Source organism: Thermobia domestica, chromosome 16, assembly GCF_964235325.1.
Source record: "Thermobia domestica chromosome 16, izTheDome1.hap1.1, whole genome shotgun sequence".
NCBI lineage: Eukaryota > Metazoa > Arthropoda > Insecta > Zygentoma > Lepismatidae > Thermobia > Thermobia domestica.
This window is the reverse complement of record NC_137469.1, coordinates 74,482,432-74,506,675: the sequence shown is the minus strand read 5'-3', so window position 1 is coordinate 74,506,675 and position 24,244 is coordinate 74,482,432. Positions and strand designations below refer to the sequence as shown.

General features: G+C 34.8%; 1 long non-coding RNA gene across 2 annotated transcripts in view; it reads left to right on the top strand.

Moving 5' to 3' along the window:
* Positions 1–24,244, top strand: part of LOC145672771 (uncharacterized) — a 105,128-nt gene that overhangs the window by 21,751 nt on the left and 59,133 nt on the right. For both annotated transcript variants that reach the window (XR_014128646.1, XR_014128647.1), the window contains exon 2: positions 13,350–13,393. This is a non-coding gene — a long non-coding RNA (uncharacterized LOC145672771). The remainder of the gene's footprint in view (positions 1–13,349; positions 13,394–24,244) is intronic.

Here is a 24,244-nt window from a genome sequence, read left to right as displayed (position 1 = left end):
CGTGTGCTCTCTCAATACATGTAGATTCTATGTAATCAAAACTATCTTTATTATAGCTCTGGATCACTGATAGATGATCTGCTGCAAATTGAGATACTTTCATACATTTACGTCCTTTGGTAATTTACTTGTCTTAGCATAACAGTTCTCCATTATAATAATTCCATCATTAGTAGTATTTTATCCTTATTCCTATTTTTCCTTCCACCACACCTATCATTTCCCTCAAAATATTCTAATAGTTCCTGCTTTTTATGCTTGCTTATGTTTCTTACTTCTTCTTTTTAGCTTATCCAAATAATGAACAGTTCCTTGGTTATTCATTGTATCGAGCTTTGGACTTCAATATAGGTACGAATTGGCTAGTACTTCTACTTTGGCATGGAATCCTTGCTACCTTTCCTCTAGAATGGAATGGAGCCAACTTCTCAAAGATATGCCACCACTATCTATCATAATGGTTAACTGGATGGAGGCTATGAGTGATCTGAAATCCTTGAATGTTTTGAATCTTATCCGCTCGACTTCTTCGTAAAACACTCGGTCAATCCAATCGTCGATCGTCACCTAAGGTGAACTGTCCTCAAAAACACCACACAGGAAATTTATTGGAATTCATCAACGTGTTTTCCTTCCGCTTCTGGCACACGCGGCGCGACGGCTAAATCATTAGTTGGTTCTGTTTCTTCAAATATGAAATGTGTATTTTCCCCGTGTTTAACGCGATGGCTGAACTAAATACTTCGTAAACAAACAGACACCAAGAAGAAAAATACATATACTTGATGGTTGGACAAGTGCTAAAATAGGAGGTTTTTTGTGTATTTTTTTAAAATTCGAAAACAAATTCAAATTCAAGTTTAAAGATCTTTACAAATATACAGCGAGATTTGTAATAACCTTTGAAGATTCAAAATCTCTATAATCTCCCTAAAAAATAACCTAGTTTAAAACCAGAACTTACAGTTAAGTTTAAAAGCAACTCCGTTGCCATAGAGAGCTAGAGGCTTAGTTCAACTAAATTCTTCTTATCCAATATTTTAAAGACTTATACTTCACGACAATATTTGTCCGTATCAGTTGTTCAATGGCCTATCCTCATATATCAGCTGACTATGCCATTTCATAACAATAATTTGAAAGAAGTCACATTGGTAAAACTCAAACTTTTATCAATTTTCAAACTAAGGGAAGAAACTTACATAAGTTCTAATTTTTGTTGTTTGTTGAGATTTGACAACCTTTTCTTCACTAAGGATATATGAGACATGGATCTGTAGTTTAAGTTAAAATCCGAGTCACCATAAGGCATTCAGATACTCTCCCACTGGGAATGGAACCCAGAACCCTGTGCATCAAAGTCGAGCGCGCTAGCCAATATACCAACGGAGAGTGCTTTCTAATTATTATGCAAGAATTAGAACGTTAGATAGGTTTCCTTCCCTTAGTTTGCAGTAATAAAAGATTATTTTTTACAAATGTGACCTCCTTTTAGAACCATTAGTTGTAACTGTTTTGATTCACCCTGTGTTAAAAAAAAAAAAAAGAATTGCAGTCCTAATCGAAGCCAGAAATCATTATTTCGCAGTTAAATACTTTTAAGATAACCGAAACGAAACCATCTTGAATTTCACAGGAAATCCTTCGGAAAGAATTCAAAATAAACCATTAACTTAAGATTCCTCTTGTCACGTTCTGAGAAAGGATATCGTTAACGTGCCTTCTGTGTAATTAGACTTTGACGTTGATCCTTCTTAATCCAAATCGCGTGCTGAAGCAGACATTTTCAATATTCGCTCTCTGTGAAACATTAATTTATAGCGAGCTATAAAGATGTGTCTAACAAGGTGTTGCAAAGCTTCAACATAAACGGATAAAATGACTCAAGAGATTGATGTTCTACTCAAGAAGGCGATTACGTAATCACTGTTGCTAAAAGTGGTACACATGAATAATGACTAATTTTATGTGCACCAATGCATAAAATGGTTGAAAGTACGTTCTCTTCCAACGATGGGAGCAATTTAAGCAAAGAACATTTTGAAGATGCTGAGAATTAATTTTATGTAATTTTCAGTTTTCGTCGAAAACCTCAAAACGAACTTAAGAGCTATTAAAGCTTTTGTAAGTGGTTTTCTTTTTCCGTGTTTTCATAATTCTCTATTAACTCAGATCAGAATATAATTTCTAATGTTAATGCCGTTCATTTGAAATAGTATTGAATACTAGCGGTAGGTGCTCCGAAGGAAATGGAGAACGGTTCTTATATGGTATTGACTTACGTTATTATGGCCAAAAAAGAAGTTTTAAATCAAGCTGTTCATAATTATTTCGTTTTGAAATTTAATTCAAATTGGAATTTAATTTGAAAAAGATCTCTACCGTCAACTCTAGTTTCTCTCTTGTCTTGTATTCTAACCACATTTGTAGTTTTAAAGGTTTGTCACAGCCTTATTAGTCATGTCGAATACTGCACTAAAATTTGTTATAAAATAGTGAAAACGTATTAAACAATATAATTGGTTTGCAGTTAAAAGACGTGGTTACGACTGGAATCATAACCAAAATGACGCAGACATATAACCCGAATTCGCCCGTGTTAAACAGTGTTGTTATAGAGTGAAATTATAGTAGATGACAAAAGTAGTGAAGCCAGTAAAATTTACATTTGCCAAAGCCAAACACAGAAAGGACCTCTAAACCTAAGTAATACGCAAGCACACTTGCGCAGCCTTCATTCTTACATCTGATCTAGTCATACACAGCCTTATACGTCAAAGCTATCTTGACTCCAAGCATGACTTGAATTTTATGCTTGCCAAAGCAATACACAGAGAGAACCTCTAAGCCTAAGTCTAATATGCAAGCATTCTTGCGCAGCCTTCATTCTTACATCTGGTCTAGCCATACATAGACATCAGAGCTATCTTGACTTCAAACATGACTTGAAATTTATGCTTGCCAAAGCAATACACAGAGAGAACCTCTAATCCTAAGTCTAATACGCAAGCATTCTTGCGCAGCCTTCATTCTTACATCTGGGCTAGCCATACATAGACATCAGAGCTATCTTGACTTCAAACATGACTTGAAATTTATGCTTGACAAAGCCATACACAGAATCTAATACGCAAGCATTCTTGCGCAGCCTTCATTCTTACATCTGGGCTAGCCATACATAGACATCAGAGCTATCTTGACTTCAAACATGACTTGAAATTTATGCTTGACAAAACCATACACAGAAAGAACCTCTAAGCCTAAGTCTAATTCGCAAGCATTCTTGCGCAGTCTTCATTCTTACATCTGGTCTAGTCATACACAGGTTTATACGTCAAAGCTATCTTGACTCCAAACATGACTTGAAATTTATGCTTGTCAAAGCAATACACAGAAAGGATTTCTAAGGTTAAGTTTATCAAAAAAAAAAGTAATGGGAAAGTTAGTTTTACAATAGATGTGCTTGCTTAGTGGAATTAGAGCAAAACGGTAGTAGAAAGCGAAAAGCGGTTTCCTCCAATCGATTTGAGCGTCTCAAGAATGCATTTCTTTTCCATCCTCTTTAGAGCTCCTTCTTGGATAAGCGGTTAGCGTACGCGCCTTTGGCGCGGGAGACCCTGATTCGATTCCCGGCTGGAGCTTAAGTGGTTCGGAGTCCACGTTAATCAGTAGGTCCACGTCTCATATAGCCTCGCTGCTGAACGGGACGTTAAACTCAAAATCAACTAAACTCATTTCCATCCTCAACTTTGTACTAAAACCGGAAGTGATGGAAATCCACTTTAACTCCCAGTTTCAATATTAACTCCCAGCGTTAATAGGGTAACGAGGAGCGATTTTCTGTAATAAATTAACGATTTCTAAATTATATTTCGTCTTCACTTAATCTCTGTATTAAAACTGGAAATAATAGAAAGCTACCCTTTTTTCAGTTTCAATATTAATTGAGAAAATATCACGCCATATAAACCAAACTCCTTTACGTGGTGTACAGGTAACATGCTACTTCTTTCTCCTAAAAATGTGCGCAATACCAACAAACAACTTCCCAGCAAGCGAAAGATCAGAGTACTGTACTATGCTGCAGCCGAAATGGCATTTACTGTAAACCAATGAAAGTGCGACGCGCTGTTTGCCAAACTTTCGATGAGAGATGAGCTTTGAGCGCGCAAATATTTCAACATATTGTTCAGAATTTCGCGTCACAGAACATACAGCGTGTGCGATAAAATAGATTCTCACATCATACTGCTGCCAATGTTGTTGTAAGCAGGTTAGTTGGCGTGAAAATTAGCTATCAAGGTCAAACATTAATTAGCTTCCGTGCATCTTAGTTAAACCTGTAAAATATATACCAATTTCGCTTTCAACGGAGGATAAAGGCGTGAATAGGGTGTGTATTTGGTACATTGAATTTACATAATCATCTGTTACCCAGGCGCGCACCCAGAAATTTTTGTTAGGAGGGATCCAAGCTTTTTTGGGGGGGGGGATGTCCAATACTACAAGAGTGCAGATGAAGTGTAACATCAAATTTTCATGCTACATTGATCATTTCTTTGTTAAACAAGTATACTTTTATTGATAAAATGTGCAAATGTATCCTGAGTTAGGAAGATTTTTTTTTTGGGGGGGGGTTCGAAGCAGGTGGCTCCCTTCCGTGGGTACGCCCCTGATGAGAGTTTTGATCATACGTATGTAAGCTCACATTAGACAAGAAGGGACATGTCAGCAGGCCCTAAAATTAACAGTGTCAACGGCAAAGGTTTTTTATTGGTTTATTTCGCTGACAGTTATAGGTTACTCATCATGATTTACTGTATTTATTTCACTCATATTGACAAGGACACCTTTCTTATATCTTTATTTTACTAATTTCCATCTTTCAAATATGATATATTTCATAAACCTTATCTTCCCCGCGCAAAGAATGGGTATTTCAGCTAGTAATTAATAGTTTATTTTCATTTTGTTCAGTACAGTATACTTTTGGTCAGTAATAATAATAATAGTGTTAGTAGCTTCTGGTTGTAAGAATTAAAGTTAACGATGGCAATACAGCAAACATGCAACAATCTCCAGTTTCAAATTTCTGTTCCCGAAATTACAGAAATGCTCTGCCTTCAAGTTATTCTAACAGCTCCAGTAGCTACAGCTCTGTTCAACTCACATGCGCCATTCTTGGTTTTTGCAATTGTCACAAATAGCAGTGAATTTCTGACTAACACATGCAGCGCACAAGTCTCAAGCGTAAAACTGCCAAAGAGCACTCAATCAAGAGACAAAGAGAGTGAAAATAAACTTCTGGAGCTTACAGCGTCAAATATTGCGGGATCAATTTACTTTATGTCCAAAGCTTCAAAAAATGCTGTAAACTGCCATCTGCAATCATCTCACGAGTTTTCGTTTCCAACGTTTATATATATATATATATATATATATATATATATATATATATATATATATATATATATATATATATATATACAAACTTTTTATTTTATCGTTCTCTTTCACATGTCTGATTTCTTCTCTTCTTGACTTTGCTTGTTGAAATGGGAAGAAAGAAGATGAAAGGTATTGTCTTCTAGAGCTATTTAGTCCACATGGCACTGCGGATCGTCTACCATTTTGTCAACAATCTATGCTGCCACTTTGGCGGACTCTTGGGGTACGTCAGTGTGAGGAGAGGAAAAAAATGTTTTCTACCAAAAATAAGCCATGTCTCTTTGGGACTAACTTCTTTCTTTTTTTTAACTTTGTTTTTTCCTTCCTTGAGAATGTGCAAGAAAGAACTGAATGATAAAAACGCTTACTCTGAGCGTGAGAAATTTCATCTTTGCTATGTGCCATTACTTAAAAGCTTTTTCTTTGTGTTCCTCTCTGACTTTCTCTCTCTTTCTCTTTCTCTCTCTTTTTTTCCAGACACATCTTTTTAAAATTTTAATTCAATTTGAATTTCCAAGCTTATCAAAGGACGTAAAAGTACAGTACATTGCAGGTTATAAAAAAATACATTCTTTGTTCGTCACAAATTGACGTAAAGGAGGTTTAGAATGGGGACAACACATAAGAGTCTTTACAAGTAGTCTATGTATTACTGTTACGTATTTGTGTGTCACCGTTATGAGTAAACGAACAACAATATATGTAATTCCCCCTCCTAATCCCCTTCAAACTAGTTTCTTCTTACTTCCACACACCGAGATTGGTATCCTTTCCCATGCTGGAAACAGATTTGGAATCCCTAATCGAGAAGTGATATGAAAGCATCCGTCGCGTTGCACTAGATATCCTCTCTGTGTGCGAAAGCGACTTTCTTGTACTTCTTTTTTTTGGGGGGGGGAGAGGCAAAAGTCTCACCAAGCTATACTAGGAGAGTATGGAGCTTGACAAAACATCGAAATCTTGTCCTGTGGTGAAAAGGCCAACTACATGAGCTGAATAAATGAAATCATTATCCTGGTGCACTCTCCGGGGCTTTGATGTCCACAGATCTGGTCATTTCGGACAAAGAGCGTCACATAGATGACGGGAAATGTATGAAGAGATGTCCTTTGTAACTGTACGTCGTTCCTGTAAATGAAATCTTCCAGTTTTCAGTTTTACGTCCCACAATTATGAAGTGTAGACGGTGATGATGAGAAATGAATCAAATGGTGGAATAAAGAAAGTGAGAGGAAACGGGAGAAACCCGAGAAAACCTACGCACACGGTGTTCGTCTGAGCGGTGATCGAACCAGGGACCTCACGCACCAGAAGTAAACGCTCTACCACTGAGGCACTGCGGCCCCCACGTTGTTCCTGTACGTACTCATGTTGCACATTGCCTCGGCAATTGAAGAATACAATCAGCATTGGTTTGATTTTGTTAGGCACCTGACGATCTTCTCTGAATCTTCGCGAGCCTTGTCAGGTCCTGGCGAGGTCGGGTGTATTCACGGAGTCGATTGTAACTTTGTTCTCGATTCCTATCTGTACATCCATATCTTTACCAGTTTAGTCGCGCCGAGACCACAGAAGAGCAACCAACATAATAACCACTCTTTTACAGCATCAGATACAAATGAAAGTATAGGAGCCGCAGTGGCTTAGTGCTAGAGCGTTCACCTCTAGTGCGTGGGGTCCCTGGTTCGATCCTAGCTTGCGCTAATTCGACTTAGTTGTGGACAAGCACCGGGATGTGTGGATTTTCTCGGGGTTCTCCCGTTTCCTCTCACTTTCTTTATTCCACCATTTGATTCATTATCATCACCGTCTCCTTTAGGCTAGCGGACACAATCGTGGGACGTAAAACTATAAGATTTGCAAATGAAAGTAGAGCCATTTGCAGGCTAAAGACATCAAGCCCTGTTCCATTACGCAAAATTTGGCCAACCTACGCCATGTAGTCTTCTCCAAAACAAAAAAGGTCGGATACCTTTACAACAGATCCCATAGTTTTTTTCTTAGCGACTCCGTCTTTTTAGCATGTTTTGCAATTTTAACAAAAAAGATTTCCACTTAATTTCAGACTAAATTCAACAAGGATGGCAACTCTGATTTACAAGTGAATTGTTGAAAATCTCATTCTATCTCTCCTATAGGCTATACCGCTCACATTTCGATAAACAGCTAATATCTGAAGTAGTGCCAAATAACTTGTTGCAAAGTACGTGTTCTCTCTCAGTGGCTGTTTTCACTAACGCCACCGGAGGGGTGATTCAGTGAATTAGTAGAACCCGTACTGAGGCACTCGGTCGAAAAAGTGTAAAAAGCTTTTTCAGGCAAGCCATCCCGAATGAGGTTTTCCTGGGTTTTCCTCATTCACACCGGGCAAATGCCGGGATATTACCTAATTTATAGGTCTCAGACAGCTTCCTTTCTTCCCTTTCCTTGGATTGTGTGCTCGCCGATTTACGTCATCCCTCATACGTGACTGGCTAAATGGCCATAGATGCCGAAAGCCCAGAAATCTAAATCCTAGAACCCGTACTCTGTTGCCGGTGCTGGGGTGATTGTTTGATTGTTTGTGCCGGATATAATAGTACTAGTAGTAAAATCATTGTGCCCCTTAATCTACCAATGAGCCATCCTAATCCTTCCATACAAAAAAAAAAAAAAAAAAAAAGTAGGTAAACAACTGTTTCCAAACTTTTTTGGTTCTAGTAAAGAAATGTCTCTATATGACTGTAACATTTGATGTGTTAGCATATTTAGTTCAATTAAAGATATATTTTCTTCTACACATTACATATAGCGTGTACTTCAAGTTTAAGATTATGTTTGTTACTTTTGAAAGTGTGTGTCTGTGTAGCTATTGACAGAAATAAAACAACAATACATACAGTCTGGTAATTAAAAATGTATGTTTTTCAAATGCAGCAGATAACTAAATAAATAAACAATTTTTTTTCCAACAGAATAAAACATCAATAAAAGTTCAACGCAATACACGTTCGTTTTTTTTTCCGATTTTCAGGAAATTATGCGTTATTTTGTTCTGCTCAAGAGCGCCGATCCTGGGGGTGGTGTGCCAGGGCCTCCCCAATGCTCATGTGGGTCTCCATGTATTTTATGAATATGTATTTTTATTGTTATGTGTATGTTTAATTAATATACAATATTTGGCATAATTTGAATTGAATTGGACTTAAAATCCTTATATATGCCTCTTTAGACCCTTGTCTGCAACTGAACACACATCTGAATGACCCCCTCCCCTTTACAAAATTTCAGAGTAATCGGCGTCCATGGTTCCGCTCGGGTAATTTTGGGCTAATATCTCATTAACTATACAATTGATTGTCGTCTTGTTAGTACCACAACAATAATCTAGATGAGTATGTATTTCAGTATCAGCTTCATTTTAATAGATGATGTGGTTATTGTAACCATCAACTTATAGGCTAACAAAAGTATTTTTTCTGAATTTACAATCACCCATATCATTTTATTAATCTCAATGAGATTTACCGATTGGTATTTGCCTCATCATCTTTGAAGATATTCATCACTTTAACACTTTCAATCCCACTATATTTCCGGAATGACATGCGTTAAATTCGAGTGTCGTTCAGAAACAATACGGGCATTTAAAATTTAAAATACTGACCAAAAATGAATTTTGTATGTTATCTCACGGCAAACCTCGTCAAAGAATGATTTTCAGTCATTTTAGAAAGAAAACTAAAGAAGTTGTATCATAATCATTCACAATACTCAAGTATTATTACTTTGCAAGAAATAAAATTATTGTTTGTAATGATTATTTCATATGTCTTGTACGGAAACTGGCATTGTCTGATAGATTGGTACTCTTTCTTCTATTTCTGAAACTTTCAATCGTTTAGAATATAAAGTAATGAAGATATGAGTTTTTAAAATAACCTTATTATCTTCATGACACAGGACTTCAATTTAAATACCCTTAGGATCGAAAGTGTTAAGTGTACTGTAGAATTTCACATTCTGTAAACTAAGTGCAATAATATGATATTACCCGTCTATTAATATAATGTTTTACTCTACCTTCAAAAAATATTTTCAAGATTTTGAAGTTTTTTTTTTCTTGTTAATACGAGAAGCACTTTTGACTAGCTCGAGTGATTTAATACAGAGTTAATTGGTAGCCCTTTTGATTCCGCTACAAGATCTTTACTAAGATGTGGGATTACCTCAACTTGATTCAAGAGAAGGATTCCCACAAGTCGTTGCGAAATCGCCGCAGGAAATAATGAATAAGAGCGAAAATGAGTGTGCGGGGTGGAAGCAGTTAACGAGAAGACCAAAGAACGCAGAATAAGGTCTTTTTGGTGTCTACGTCTGGGAAGAGCAATGGAGATGTTCTCTTTCCTTTATTTTACATAATCCACTTTGGAAATTAACATAACTCCTCGTCAGTTCCATATGGTAAAATTCAGAGCCTCTTTTAAAAGTTTAGCACCACAAAAAATGTCTCCTATTTCCTTAGTATATGCCATTCTAAGATGCATAATTTCAGGACCACATTTGCAAATTAAGGCCATACAAAGCTAGTTACCAAATAATGTGTTCATGCCTGCTGATAGTACAGCCAGCGACAAAAGTCCTTTCTGTTTGGTAAAATTTACTGTGGGATTAACGGTGGTATGGCTGGGATGTACAGAATATTACATTCTTTTTAATTTACTGAAAACTGTACTTAAATTTTCCTTCTATTCGGAAGTTATTTACGAAACTAATTTCATCAAAAGTAAAGAACTTTTGTTGCTGACTGTATATGAGTCAAACGATTGTTATTGACCAAATACTTTAGGAATGACAAAATCGATATATGATATGGGCTTGTTTTGTTTCGTTTAGTTAAGTTTAGTATCTTTTAATTTAATTTAATTTCGTTTGCTTTGAATTTAATTTAAATTGATTTAATTTCGTTGGATCTAATTTGAATTGATTTCATTTGATTTGATTTGGGTTGAAGTCTAGCGTTCTTCTTTGGCACCGAGGCTATATCAGAGGTGATTCTACAGTTTAAGGTGGAATCCAAACCATCGAATGCATTCAAATTTCATTATTCTTCTCATTGGAAATCGAACTCTGGACTCCGTGTGCCATAGAAGTACGCGGTAACCCGTAGACAAACGGAAGAGGCTAAATCAAAATACAGTGTGTGAGGTTTTATGCAAATGTATCTAATATCATATTGTATAAGGGGTATTAAGCCTTTGGAGTCAAAATTGAGAATACATTTATTGTGATTTAGAGATAAAACGTAGCATAATTTTGTTCGATAACCTTCTGCCATTTTTCATTCAACGCCGTAGTCCCACCATATAGAACTTCTCGTGGTTTCTGGTTAAAAAATCGTGACCCCTGATTTTCACAAGCCTCTATGGCAGCTAACTAACTAACTAATTCTATGGCCTATGTTACCCGGAGGTTCAATGCCGCGTTCACAAAAGCTCTCCACTAACTTTTATTCTTAGTCAACTGGATCCAGTTTCTACTTTGTATTCCTATTTCTAAGAGATTCATTTTAATATTGTCCTCCCATCTGCACCTAGGTCTTCCTAATGGTCGTTTTCCGATTGGTCTTCCAGTCAAGACTTTGAAAGCGTTTCTACTTTCTTCCTGCCAAGCTACGTGATCTGCCCATCTAAGCCTCCTAGACTTGATGACCCTAACAATGTTTGGTAAGCCGTATAAATTATGTTGTTCCTCGTTATGGAGTTTCCGCCATTCCCCATTCCCGTTCCTCTTGGGTCCGAATATTCGTCTCATGACCTTGTTCTCAAATACTTTCAGTCTATGTTCTTCCCTCAGACTATGTCATGTTTCGCAACCATACAGAACAACAGGCATGGTTATCGTTTTATATATTTTAAATTTTCCTCACAACCTCATTTGAAACTAATTAATATAATTCAGGGACTTCTGCAGAGACTGAAACAAATAATAGTTTAACAATTTGGTCTGTACAGTGGACACATTAAAACCTTCCAGGTATAATCTCTCGATTTCCGATTTGTCGTTGAAGATGTATGTGGGTCTGGCGTTGTCTGCAAGGTATACATCCTTTTTATTGACCAGTTTCGGCTGTTTCTTTTGAATTGCTAAGTACATTAGTGCTAATTGTCGACAACACAAGTCAGAATCCGTTTTTCCCCGAACTTTTCAATTTTTTTTAAAAAGAAATCTTTTTTCCTTAATGAGAAATACCTATTTATATGGAAAAAAATTCAAATTCAGTCAAATTCCATAACTAACCCGCTAGAATGGCACTGTTTCAAAATTGAATCATAGATAAATGGGTATAGTAATATTTGTTTCAAAATTGAAACACCAGAGACAAACGGTGGTTCATGTATTATTTCTTCAACATGTTTACATTAATTAGTCTTTAAAATGAATAACATGAACAAATGGAAGAAGTAGCTTTTGTTCTACTCTAATTATACGCAACTAATACTATAAAGTAAACGCTCATTTGATGATATTCATTCCACAAATATATTTCCTATCTATATTAATTATATAGATAGGAATTAGTATTGCAAATATAAGATCAGACATTTCAACGTTATGAATTCAGACTAGTTAAAGCAGTGAAATAATTCTGAAGGGACAGGACCTGAATGAAAATGATATTAATAAAAGAAACCGAAGGTAAGATGTTTGAAAAATTGACTGAAAAGAAAATATAACCTGGGACTGAAAGGAAAAGGAACGACAAACATGGTGGTAAAAGTGTTACAGTTTATGGAAGATATTAAAACAGATACATGCTACTTAGGGGCTCTGTGAAGATCATGAAATAAGGACGGTTTTCAGTTTGCAACACTATAACCATCCAATGATGACTGAATACTTATGATAATGATGATGGAAAATGTTTTGTTTATTTTGAGACATGTTTCGAAATATTGGCGGAATTAAAGTAAACTAAGTTTTCAAAGTCTTTCATTATGGTATATCATCAGTCTCTAGTCATAAAATTTAGCATATTGTCTGTTACAAATTGCTGCAGAATCGTCACTTCTCTGTTGTGACGTGTTGTCATGTGTTAAACTGTAAAATATAAGAGAAAAGAAATATGTCTTTAAAAAAAGTCTTAATATTAAAGAGTAATGTTTAGAGTATTTTTATATCAAATTCCTTCTTTCATATTAAACCATACCATGGTCAGATCTGTATAATCCAATTACAGAATCTGAGCTCTCGTGTTACTTTTCTTCAATATTCTTAGCTTTGATCGTGTGTGGAAACATTCTGACAACACAAGATTGCTGCACGTCTTACAAATAAGAACAGAAATAAAACAGTGAACTGGAGAACAAGACTGTATTATTCATAAAAATAAATACTTTACATGTTACGTTTCAATCTTCTAACCAAGATCCTCATCAGACATACACTCTGACACTCTGTATGTCTAATGAAGATCTTGGTTAGAAGATCGTAACGAAACATGTAAAATATTTATTTTTATGAATAGTACAGCCTTGTTCAGCAGTTCAGTGTTTTATTTCTGTGGAAACATAAATAGGTTGACAAATAGGTTATTAATTGTAAATGAACAATTTCCCTATGATAATTACTAATCTATGTAGTTTCTTTTTGTGTATCGGGTAGTTTGTTTCTTATCGTAATTAAGTTTATAAATCAGGTAGGTATGTTTATCTCATCAATGTATAATAATAAGCCGGGCAGATAATTTTACATAAAGGATGATTCTTATAGGGTTTACAATTTCAATCAATTATAATTCTCTATTGGAACCACATACAGACTTGGTTTATATGTCATTATACTACATAGTTTTATGTTTATCTTGTCATATACTGTATAGTTTAATTACAATGTAGTTAATTATTTTTTTTATCTTACAGGTAAGCAGCACTCATATGAACATGAAGTATTACTGACAAAACATGTGAGTCCAATTCGAAATTAATTTCAGTTCAGTAGCTAGTATAATAATCAGATGTGACCAGTGGCTTATTTAGGGAGGCTTCCGGGCTTAAGCCCCCCGAAATCTTATTTACTATATTAAACTAAACGAAATATCTTGCAGAATTTTCACATTTCCTGGAACAAAGTTAGTAAAGCCCCTCGAGACAAAATCGTAAATACGCCACTACGTGCAACTATTGAAATGAATTGCATGCTTATTGAATTGTCTATTTTCTAAGTTCGAAAAATGTTTTTAAAATATTAGAGTAGTGTTTGAGTACAAATAAAACTGTTCTTCAGCATAATACAATATTGATAAATCTCTCAAAAATAATATGTTAAAGCTGAAATAAAAAATAAATAAAAAAAACAGGAGTAATAGAACTGGAGTTTCTCTTCAGCGCAAAGGCTATATATAGGATGTGGACCAACAGTTTAAGAAGAAATACTTACCAACGTAATAGTTCAAATTTCAAGGCTCTCCGACCAAGATTCGAACTCACTATCCACGACCAAAGGTTGTTTGTGCTAGACGCTAGACTAGCAGGGAGAGAAAAAGAGCAGTTTACATTTGTGTTGCATTAGGAGGATCATGCAACATTAAGCATATAGGAAAAATGCATTTAGACTTCCATTCCTTCTATCTTCTAGAATTGTGGACAAGTGGTCGTAGTCACTTGACAATTACAAACAATTTACTTCCATAGTAAATTTTTTTCCATTTAGCACTGCTTGACTCAACTTTTCTTTTATTCCTTGTGGGCAAGTGATGGATAGGCTGAAAGAATGGAAAGAATGAATGAATGAGACACGCTGCAGAAAAACACATATTATGATAGTGCATAAAATTGAATTCAACTAATTTTCATGGGGGCGAGGAAGAACTGTTTTAAAAAATCGAGCTTGTTTTCGATCCTTTTTATAAAATGTTAAGTACCAGGTTTTCTTGTCTTGTTTTATTACACATGTCTGGAGAATGTGGTATTGCTTTTGATTAATTCCGTAAATGAAACGAAACCAAATAATTATTAAAATATGCTTTATGCCTTTCAGTACATACTTTATTTCATTTAACTATGCCTAATAAGATTTATGCAGTACTTTTATACAGAAATAATTTTAATACTTATGTTGAGCAGTAACTTTTCATTACTTCTTTTTTATAATAACGGAATATTATAATAATTATAGCGAACGTAAATTTAAATGAATAAATACAAAAATAGAGAAAAAGATGTTTTTCTGTTCATATTTTATGTAAATTGAAATAAAACTTCAATAAAATAAATATTAAATTAAACATTGAAATAAAATAGTAAACACGTCCGGGTGTGTGGACATGGACATATTTATGAAGTTGCAACAGCTAATTTCACAGGCTACGAACGGCTACTGATAGAGATACATAGTATTTTAAACTAAATCAATAGTGTATTTCTAATGTCTTTTTTATGGAAAAGGTTTTTCTTCTTCTTTCTCTTTTCAAACTTGTCCTGTGGATCATTCTATCGACTCCTCACTATATTCACTTTAATATTTACGAACGAATTTGTAATAACCACATATTGGTTGATTGAAAGCCGATTAGTCAATGGGGACATTTAGATGTAAACCACATCAGAGCAAATAACCTGTATGCTTTTATTGCACTAGAAACGGAGAGGATGTTCAGAGAGAATTTTTTTCATTCTGTGTTGTAAAATAAGTGCATCAAGTTTGATATTCATACAAACTGGAAAAAGTTTACTACTAAAAGTAATGTATTTATGTCTGCTTTCCCACATGTTTTAGGATTAATGATTAGAAATAAATAGATCACTTTTTTATAATTATATACACCAGAGATGGACTGGCTCTATTTAAAGAACGGTAGTACAGATATTGGGAGTGCGCCATACCAGTTGCATGGTGAAGGAAGGGTATTTATCATTTATAGATATATGTGATATGGATGTCTCATATCTGGGGTTGAGAGGTAAACTATGCCAAGTCACTTTTTGGCCGAAATTGAGTTATCATATTTTTCTTTACTTACGTTGGTACGAGGGACATTAGGAACGTTTTGAGATGTCGACAACTAGAACGCAGGACGTGAACAATTTTTCCATCAATAAACAATCGACGCAATTCAACAAAATATTGTCTTGAAAACACTTTTTCACTTCTCCTGTGATATTAATATTTATGACTTATACTGCTTTACTTCTCAGCCTCAGATATTATGTCCACACCTACATATGATTTTAAGTACAAGACATAATTTGAAACAAAAATACTTGAAAAAGTCTAAATTACTCTTATTTTTATTTAACATTTATGAAGATCATAATCATTAAAACACCTTACATAAGAGACAAACGGCAGTGAATATTTTTAATTTATTATATTTTCATACAAAGCAGTGACGTATTTTGGGGGTGGCTATCGGGCTCAAGTCCCCCCGAAATAGATAAATTTATATATAGTTTACATAATAACTATACCTACATAGACATACACCCACTCAGGAGAATATGTTTAGCTCCCCCCCGAAACAAAATCATAAATACGCCACTGATACAAAGTCTACTTCAAAATAACTTGTAGAAGTTATCTGAATTCACTGCGTATTTCACACATCTTGTCTACGATGACAGTGGTCTTCATTTCTGGCCAAAATAACCCTTCCTAATTCATTAATGAATTCCAGAAACAAAATAATGTAAATATATTAAGGGTAATGTATTCATTTCATTTTCATTATTAAATAAATTTTCTTTTAGAAGTAAGCCATAAAAGGGGAGGGCGCATGAAGCATTTGCCTGGTTGCCCCAGTTTCTTCCCATATATAGACTGCTAATGTTAAATTAAATAAATGATTACTTTTAAAAATTTTTAAATTGGTAATTTTAAAAAAGAAGATTCTCATATCTAAAGAACTAACAAAAATTACATTTTATTTTCCCTACTTCATAATTTAATTTCTTAATATTTTAAAATGTAGTGATTTCACATTAACCATTATACAATTTGATTGTATTAGTATCAAACAGTGGAAGTCCAAGGTAGTTAGTTAATATGTTAAATTATCATGTCTTTCTTCTTCATCTTCTAAATAAAGTCAAGTTCAATTTATTTCAAATAATAAATTTATGATTAATTTAAATCCTAAACATTAGCTTTAATTTCCACAGTCTAAAAGTGAAACTTCGAAACAGCAAAACCTTCCTATCCGAAGGAAGCGAAAATAGCAAAATCCAAAATCAAATTGATACTCATTTGTTTCTTTTAAAGTCTGCTAATCGTCCATTGAGAGACGAACTATCATTTACCTTTTATATTAGAAAGTCCTTAAACGGCTCAAAAAATAGTGGACACGTGAATGTTCTTCACACTTGGATGCTGCACCATGTTACACGACTGTCTTCATTAACAGTATACGAGGTAGTCCTATGGTTTCCAAGCTCTCCTGGTAATCGGACCTTAATTCCTATTACCAGTTTGTGTCCTCGTAGCTAAAATGTTACTTGAAACAGCGCTATTCTGGTTTTAAGAATAATACTGAGGAGCGCATAACCGATGAACGGAAATATATTCCAGCGAAAGCCTTCCAGCACTACGATGAATAACCTAAACAATGCTTCAGTTGCTGTGTAACCGCCCAAGGAAACTACTTGGATAAGAATAACCTAGATTATTAAAAGTATAACATTCTTGGTTAAAAGTATAACAATAAAATCAGTTTGATTAGTATTCTATTGAACTTCGTTGGCAGTATTATTAGTAAATGTATGAAATGTGAAATAAAAGCAAAGGCAGAAATAGTAAAAGAATACTTCAACGAGTAAAAATATTATTTAAAAAAAAAATATGCGACGTTGAATAACTAGTTAAAAGGGAAACATATTAAATGTTTTGAGTCAAATATTTTAAGGTACGGAGAAGAAGATTTTGGAAAAAAAGCAATCAAAATAACTAAAAGCCTTAGATGGGGGCATAGAGAAAGTTAGGTGCGTGTACGCCGAATGGAAAACTAGTGACGAAGCGTGAAGAATAATAGAGAAGAAAAGAGCAATATTAAAGGTAATTAAATGAAGAAAAAGAAATTATTAGGACATTGTTTTAGAACAAATTGCATTCTGAAGAACGAAAAGTATAGTTTAAGAAAAAAAAAAATAGTGAGAATTACGAAAAGTAGGTACTACAATGGATTATTCCTATATTAAGACAAAGAAGTTAACTGACGAACGTACTACAGAAAAATCTAGCTATCACTTTGCGGAACAATACAAATGAAATAGATAGCAGAATGCTTATACCGATGACAACAATTGCTTTCACTCATTGTCATCATTGTCTGAGGGATCTTAATTGCCTGCATGCTACCGAAAAATCATTTTGAACTATGTTCCAAATTAATTCACCAACCACTATGGAGTGTGATGTCGCTTAGTTTCTAAATTTCTTTTCCTTTCCGAACTACATTGAAACATACCTACCTAGGTTGGCCACTTCCGGTTCTTTTGAAAATTGGACGACTTTCCAAAAATAAACATACTATGTCTTTTTGCCACAAACTATGACGATAGATGCAGATAAGATCGTTAGTTTAAGGAAATACTCGATACACCCAGTTCTCAGTTCTCTATCGGAAAATGAAACGTAATTGTGCATTTACTGTAATGTAATTCAAACCTTATGCATATAAATTATATATCTTTTCTGTAAATGTATACTTTTATGTTACAAAAGAGAAAAATAGCCAAGCTCGTTCTCTGTTTCAAGGAAAACAGAAGGTATAAAAACTAGAGAAAGCTCAAAATAAAATATGAAAATAAGGAATAAGCAGGTGTAAACCAAAACTGATGAGTATATAAACTATCTACAAAAAGGACAAGAGGTTTTCTTCTCCTGGAAGTCGTCCTGTGGTACGTCGGTCTATAAAATATCACAGAGGCTTGAACAATTAGGATCTTCTGACTTGGAACGAGATAGGATGGTTTTCAGTAACCTGGATATGTTAACCTCAACCCTAATCTAATCTTTACCGCCGGTTATGCCGGTTAAGCTAAAGGAGACGATGATAATGAGAAATGAGTGAAATGTTGGAATGAAGAAAGTGGGAGGAAACGGGAGAACCCCGAGAAAACCCACGAGCACGATGTTTGTCCACCACAAAGTCCACACGGCGCGAGCTGGGATCGAACCAGGGACCCCAAGCACCGGAGGTGAACGCTCTACCGCTGAGCCACCGCGCCCCCACTAACCACAAAGCTGGGCGTGTTCATTCGAAAGCCTTTCCTTGCATCAAACCTCAACCCTATAAGCTATACCTTCATTAAGTAGACGTTATGCACAAATCTGAACAAGAAGTTCTGAGAAATGCGATGGTCTTCCGCAGATAGTGCAAACTCCCATTGTAAAATCCTTAAATTCAATTAGTCGTGCTTTTTTAACATTTAGATAACACTTGCAATTGTAATATGTTAATAAATCTATTAGTGTAGACATATTATATCCTTTTTTGTTTTCTTCTTGCATCCATAAAGTATGCATTAGGCTTCTATATTTTCACTATGCTACCGTAAAATATAAATCTGCATTCAAATTAGCTACAAAGTTGTTTAATACAACAAAACAACTCGATTACTGATAAGTAACCTGAAAGTCAATTCGTTCCAAATCGGAGGGTGCTTAGTGTTTAAGTCTCTGTGAGTTTCTACAGACCGACGTACCACTGGAGTACTTCCAGGAGAAAACCTCTTGTCCTTCCATATTTTTTGGAGAAGTTGCTTTCAATGGACAAATTTTCTCCGTTTGACCCTTAAGTTCATTGACCTTCTGATATTAACAACAGTAAGAGTTTTTCGGGAGATCATCTCGTATCTAATCATTTCCAAATCAGGAATGCATGACGTAGGAGGTGTTTTTTTCTTACGATCAGAGGCAGGAAAAGGAGAACAGATTCAATGAAAAAGGGACAGGAACGAAGTAGGTGGAATGAAATGGAACAAGGTTGACAGTATTGGATCAATCATAAATCTGCGAATAGTGCATCTGCAAAACCATCGACTACAAGTAGTATGCACTGTCTTGTATCTATGCTAGGTTTGCTGCCTTCCATTTGCTCTGTGTGAGGGGTTTACTGAGTACCTGAGCAGCAATCTGTGACGTCATATGGTATCCACTTGGAAATGACTCATGTATGCTGTTGGTTGTTCAGGTGTCCAACATGCAAAAGTGCATTAACAACATAAAATTAACGTTGCCTCAATGTCCGAGACAGACATGCGGCCAACACATTGTGGAAAATGCAGGTTCCACAATAAAGACGGTTGCACAAGTTAAAGAAGTGGCCCAGTAGACAAGTTTTCGCCTGCAATATGATTCTGAAGAAATAAATAATTTAAAAATAACAGCTAAAGTATCAACTTAATAACAAGACCAGTGATTACATTTATTTTTATTATATCACTTCTAAATAAAATTTGATCTTTAAAACTTAAAAAAGGTATTATAACACCGTGTCCGAAATAATTTGGAAACGTACGTATGTACTCTTACATTTCTCTGAACAAACTAAAAGTTGAAAAAACACATTTTCCAGTGGTTGAATATCCACCGTGACAAGAGATTTACTGTGAGGTTTGAAGTAAGAAAAAAAGAGACAAAGAGGATAAATGCGTTTTTCAGTTGTTCCTATTTACTGTGTCTCCTGTTCCATAAAACTCTGCAACGAGACAGAGGCTTGTAACGGAAATAGAGGAAGACAAATGTGTCTCAGGTGTACGATATAATTCACAATAGTAAAATTGGCATCGAAGAATGCTGAAATGTGCGACACTAGAGCACAAGAGATTTTCGACTACTTTCATAGATTATTTAGGAGAAAAGCAATTTACCAAACCGAAATAGGATTACTGGATAATTACGTGTATCTTAGTTTGCTGTATAAAATTGTTGTTCATATTGAGAATAATTTTATATCGCTTCTCTTGGTGTTAATAATACTTTTATGTATTCTAGTCTTATTTTCTTAGCCCATGAACACTAATTGCGTACAGATTTGTAATAACCTGGAAACTGATATGCCATAAAACTGAGAGAAACTTGCACCAACCTGTGCTAGGGAGCATTAGAAGCAGGCTTCGGATTTATTCTCATTCAGGGCAGGATGAAGGATGTGAACGAGCTTGGCAGCGTGCAAGTGTATCCATATAGGGCAGGTGTGTTGGTAATGATTAAGGAAGGCACATAGACTACGATCTGCTTATAACGATACTCACTGGCAATGATAATGTACACTTGACGCATTTATGTGCCTTTAAAAAATTACCCATTCTAGTTTTAACATTGATCACTATTGAGCAGTAGTTTTCAAAGCGGGGTCCGTGGGACCTGGCCAGGGGTCCGCGATACCTAAAAATTGAAACGTGTAATAAAATGGAACTCACAGCTGTTATACAAGAAGCATTTTTTCAGTTACTGAAAAGAAAGCAATTAGAAATTATACCTATGTTTGTAAATGTAAATGTTTTCTTGCTTTACTAAATTTCTGCCCTGTAAGAATGAAGAGGTGTCTAAAAGTCATTCTAACATTTGATGTCTTTCCCTACCACTTATTTCTGTGAGTAGACCTTTTCTACTCTTTGCAGTATTAAACCTTAAAACGAAATCGTCTTAATGTGGAATCAAACTAAGATTGATGGTGACAAAACTTATTCCAGATTTCAATGCAATTAGGGCCTATGGATAAACGCAAAGAATTTCATTTCTCACATTAATGACCCCACATTTGAGTACATTGTTTATCAAGTGCATTTCCTTTAACAAAAAAAAAAAAAAAAAAAAAGCATTGATATTCAGTCTTGAAAAATACTGTATTTTCAATTGAAATTTCCTTCACTAGGAAACAATCATGTATCTTTAGAATAAATTACTTATTGCATTATTTTTCTTGACAGTGGTAATTCTAATTAGTATATTTTTTAATACCACGTGAAATTTCAGATAGGATTGCAAGGAGGTCCGCAGATCACTTTCCGAATGAACAGGGGGTCCGCGAAAGTTTGAGAACCACTGCTATAGAACATATACGGTAGTAGATACCTAAAACGGTTTTCTGCAATAAATTAAGCGATATAACAATATATTCCATCTCAACTCTAATCTCTACTAAAACCGAAAGTGGAAGAAAACTATTCCCGGTTTCAATACAAATTCAGTTTCTACCACGCTATAGGCCTACAAATCAAACTTTAACATGAGATATACACGTGACAGTGCTTCTTGTTAATATAGGTCGTTCCTTATGAAATCGATTTGTTTTGGCTGAATTTCTTGATAAACTATCTTCTAAATCTTATAGTTTAATAATAGTTATTGTATATCTTATTAATGCTTATTTTTTGCTCTATCTAATCATATATTTAATTTGCAGATTTAGCGACAATTATTGAAGAAAATATTCGTACGTTACGTATAGATATTGAAACCCGCTATAAGCGACTTCTTATGCTTTATGAACTTACAGTAAACTTGGATATTCTGTAATCCATGCAACTGGAACCATCAATGCTGCTTTTGGGAAAGATACTCTAATGGACGCACAGTGAAACACTGATTTAAGAATTTCTCTTTAGGAGATATGGTCTTACAAAAATTAACTCCATGAAAGACCTCAGGGCGCCCTCTCTGATTGTGACCTGAATGAAGCTAACACTTCCATGACTGTTCGAGAACTTGGTACAGAACTGGACATTGGCATAGCTAACGTTTCCAGACAACTTGTAGCTCTTGAAAAGAGGAACGAACTTGACAAATAGGTCAGTCGTAAGTTGACACAAAGGCACAAACGGCAACTTTTGAAGATCTGCATTTCATTGAGTATTAGACAAAAAGTTCCTTTTTGGCCCCTCTAATCACATGTAATGAAAAGTAGATACTCTATGATATTCATAGACGTTCGGCACAATGGCTCGATCCCGCCCAAAAGCCAAAGCAAGGACTAAAATCAAGCCTATACCCAAGGAAAATAATGGTGACAGTTTGATTGAATCAAAGAAGATTTATCCATTACAGCTTCCTATGAGTGAATAAAGCCATTAATACAAGCTGTTATTGTCAACAAATTGATATTGTACGTAAAAATTGTAAGCAGGGAAGGCATAATTTTCCTTCATGATAATCCTCTCCCACATGTTTCACTTACGACCCTACAAAAAATGAACGAGTTGAAGTTTTAGATTCTGCCGCACCCAACATATGCATCACTCTTACCCCCTACTGACTACCATCTGCTTAATAATTTGGATGCTGGTTTGGTGTATAAACGCTTTTTCAAATAGGAACCTGTCGAAACAGCCTTATCTAATCTAAAGACTAAAGTCCTCTTTGAAACTGCCATAACAACACTTTGTACTCGATGGAAGAAGTGTGTTCATACAGATGAAGCATACTTTGATTAAACATATTCACAAATTATAGGGTATATGTTTTTGAAATGGCTTATATTTATGTGTTTATGTTTCAGCACACAAATAAAACCTCTGTGCTAAAAAGCAGTAATTTAATATGGAACAAACTTATATGTTTTTTTTAAATTTCAGAAATATCAATTTTAAGTGTCGCTTATGGAGAAAGCAACGAAGTACAATAGTTGCGTGTAGACTTGAATCTATATTTCCTTTCTTGCTTAGTGAGAGTCATTTATTTAGAAGCCTCAGTAAATTTGTTGCCTTTGCCAACAACTGACATCAAGAAAAACTTAAGTCAGAGCTTCCTTTTTATCTCATTGTCATATAACTAACTAACTAACTCTATGGCCTATGGAACCGGGAGATTCAATGCCGAGTTTACAAAAGCTCTCCATTGATTTCTATCCTTAGCCAACTGGATCCAGTTTCTATTTTGTATTCTTATTTTTTGGGGAAATCCATCTTAATATTGTCTTCTCGTCTGCGCCTAGATCTTCATCTTGGGTCCGAATATTCGTCTTAAGATCTTTGTTCTCTAATACTTTCAGTCTACGTTCTTCCTTCAGAGTAAGCGATTATCTTTCAAATAGAACAACAGACATGACTATAGTTTAGGTTCTCTCTCTCTCTCTCTCTCTCTCTCTCTCTCTATATATATATATATATATATATATATATATATATATATATATATATATATATATATATATAACTTCAAATTTCTCGATAGAGTTAGCGACGACAAAAGATTTTGAACTGAATAATAACATGAATTCTCTGCTTTTAGTGAACATTTGATTTCTTCGTAAATATGGATTTGGTCTGTTAATATTGATCCTAGGTATTTGAAAGTATTTCTTTATCGAAAGTATTATTTGATATTTTAACCCCTTCATAATTTGCAGTATTACGATCTCGACAAACTTCCATGTATCTGGATTTTTCAGCATTTACTTCTAAACCCATTTCTTTCTTTTGTTCTCCGATTATCCCCTATTAGAATATATTTACATCATATGGATACGCCATAACTTTGTAAATACCATTCAGCTCTAGGTCCTGGTTGCTATCTATGAAAAAATATTCTTCAGTATGATTTGCTTATTTTAATTTTTTGAACCATTTTATTTAACATATTTATTTAATATGTAAGAAATCCATCGTTTCAACTGTTTTTTTTTAAAGTGCTCTCAGTTTTACCTGTATGTACGTACAAAACTTCGTTCTCTATTATCTCGAGAATCATTGATCATATTTCGATGCAGTTTCCACTAATCGAATAAGTTATTCCCAGCGATGTCCTCCTATCTCAACTAATCCTATCTCTCCTAACAGCTTATTAACCACTGATTTCGTCTACATAAAAATTTCTGCCA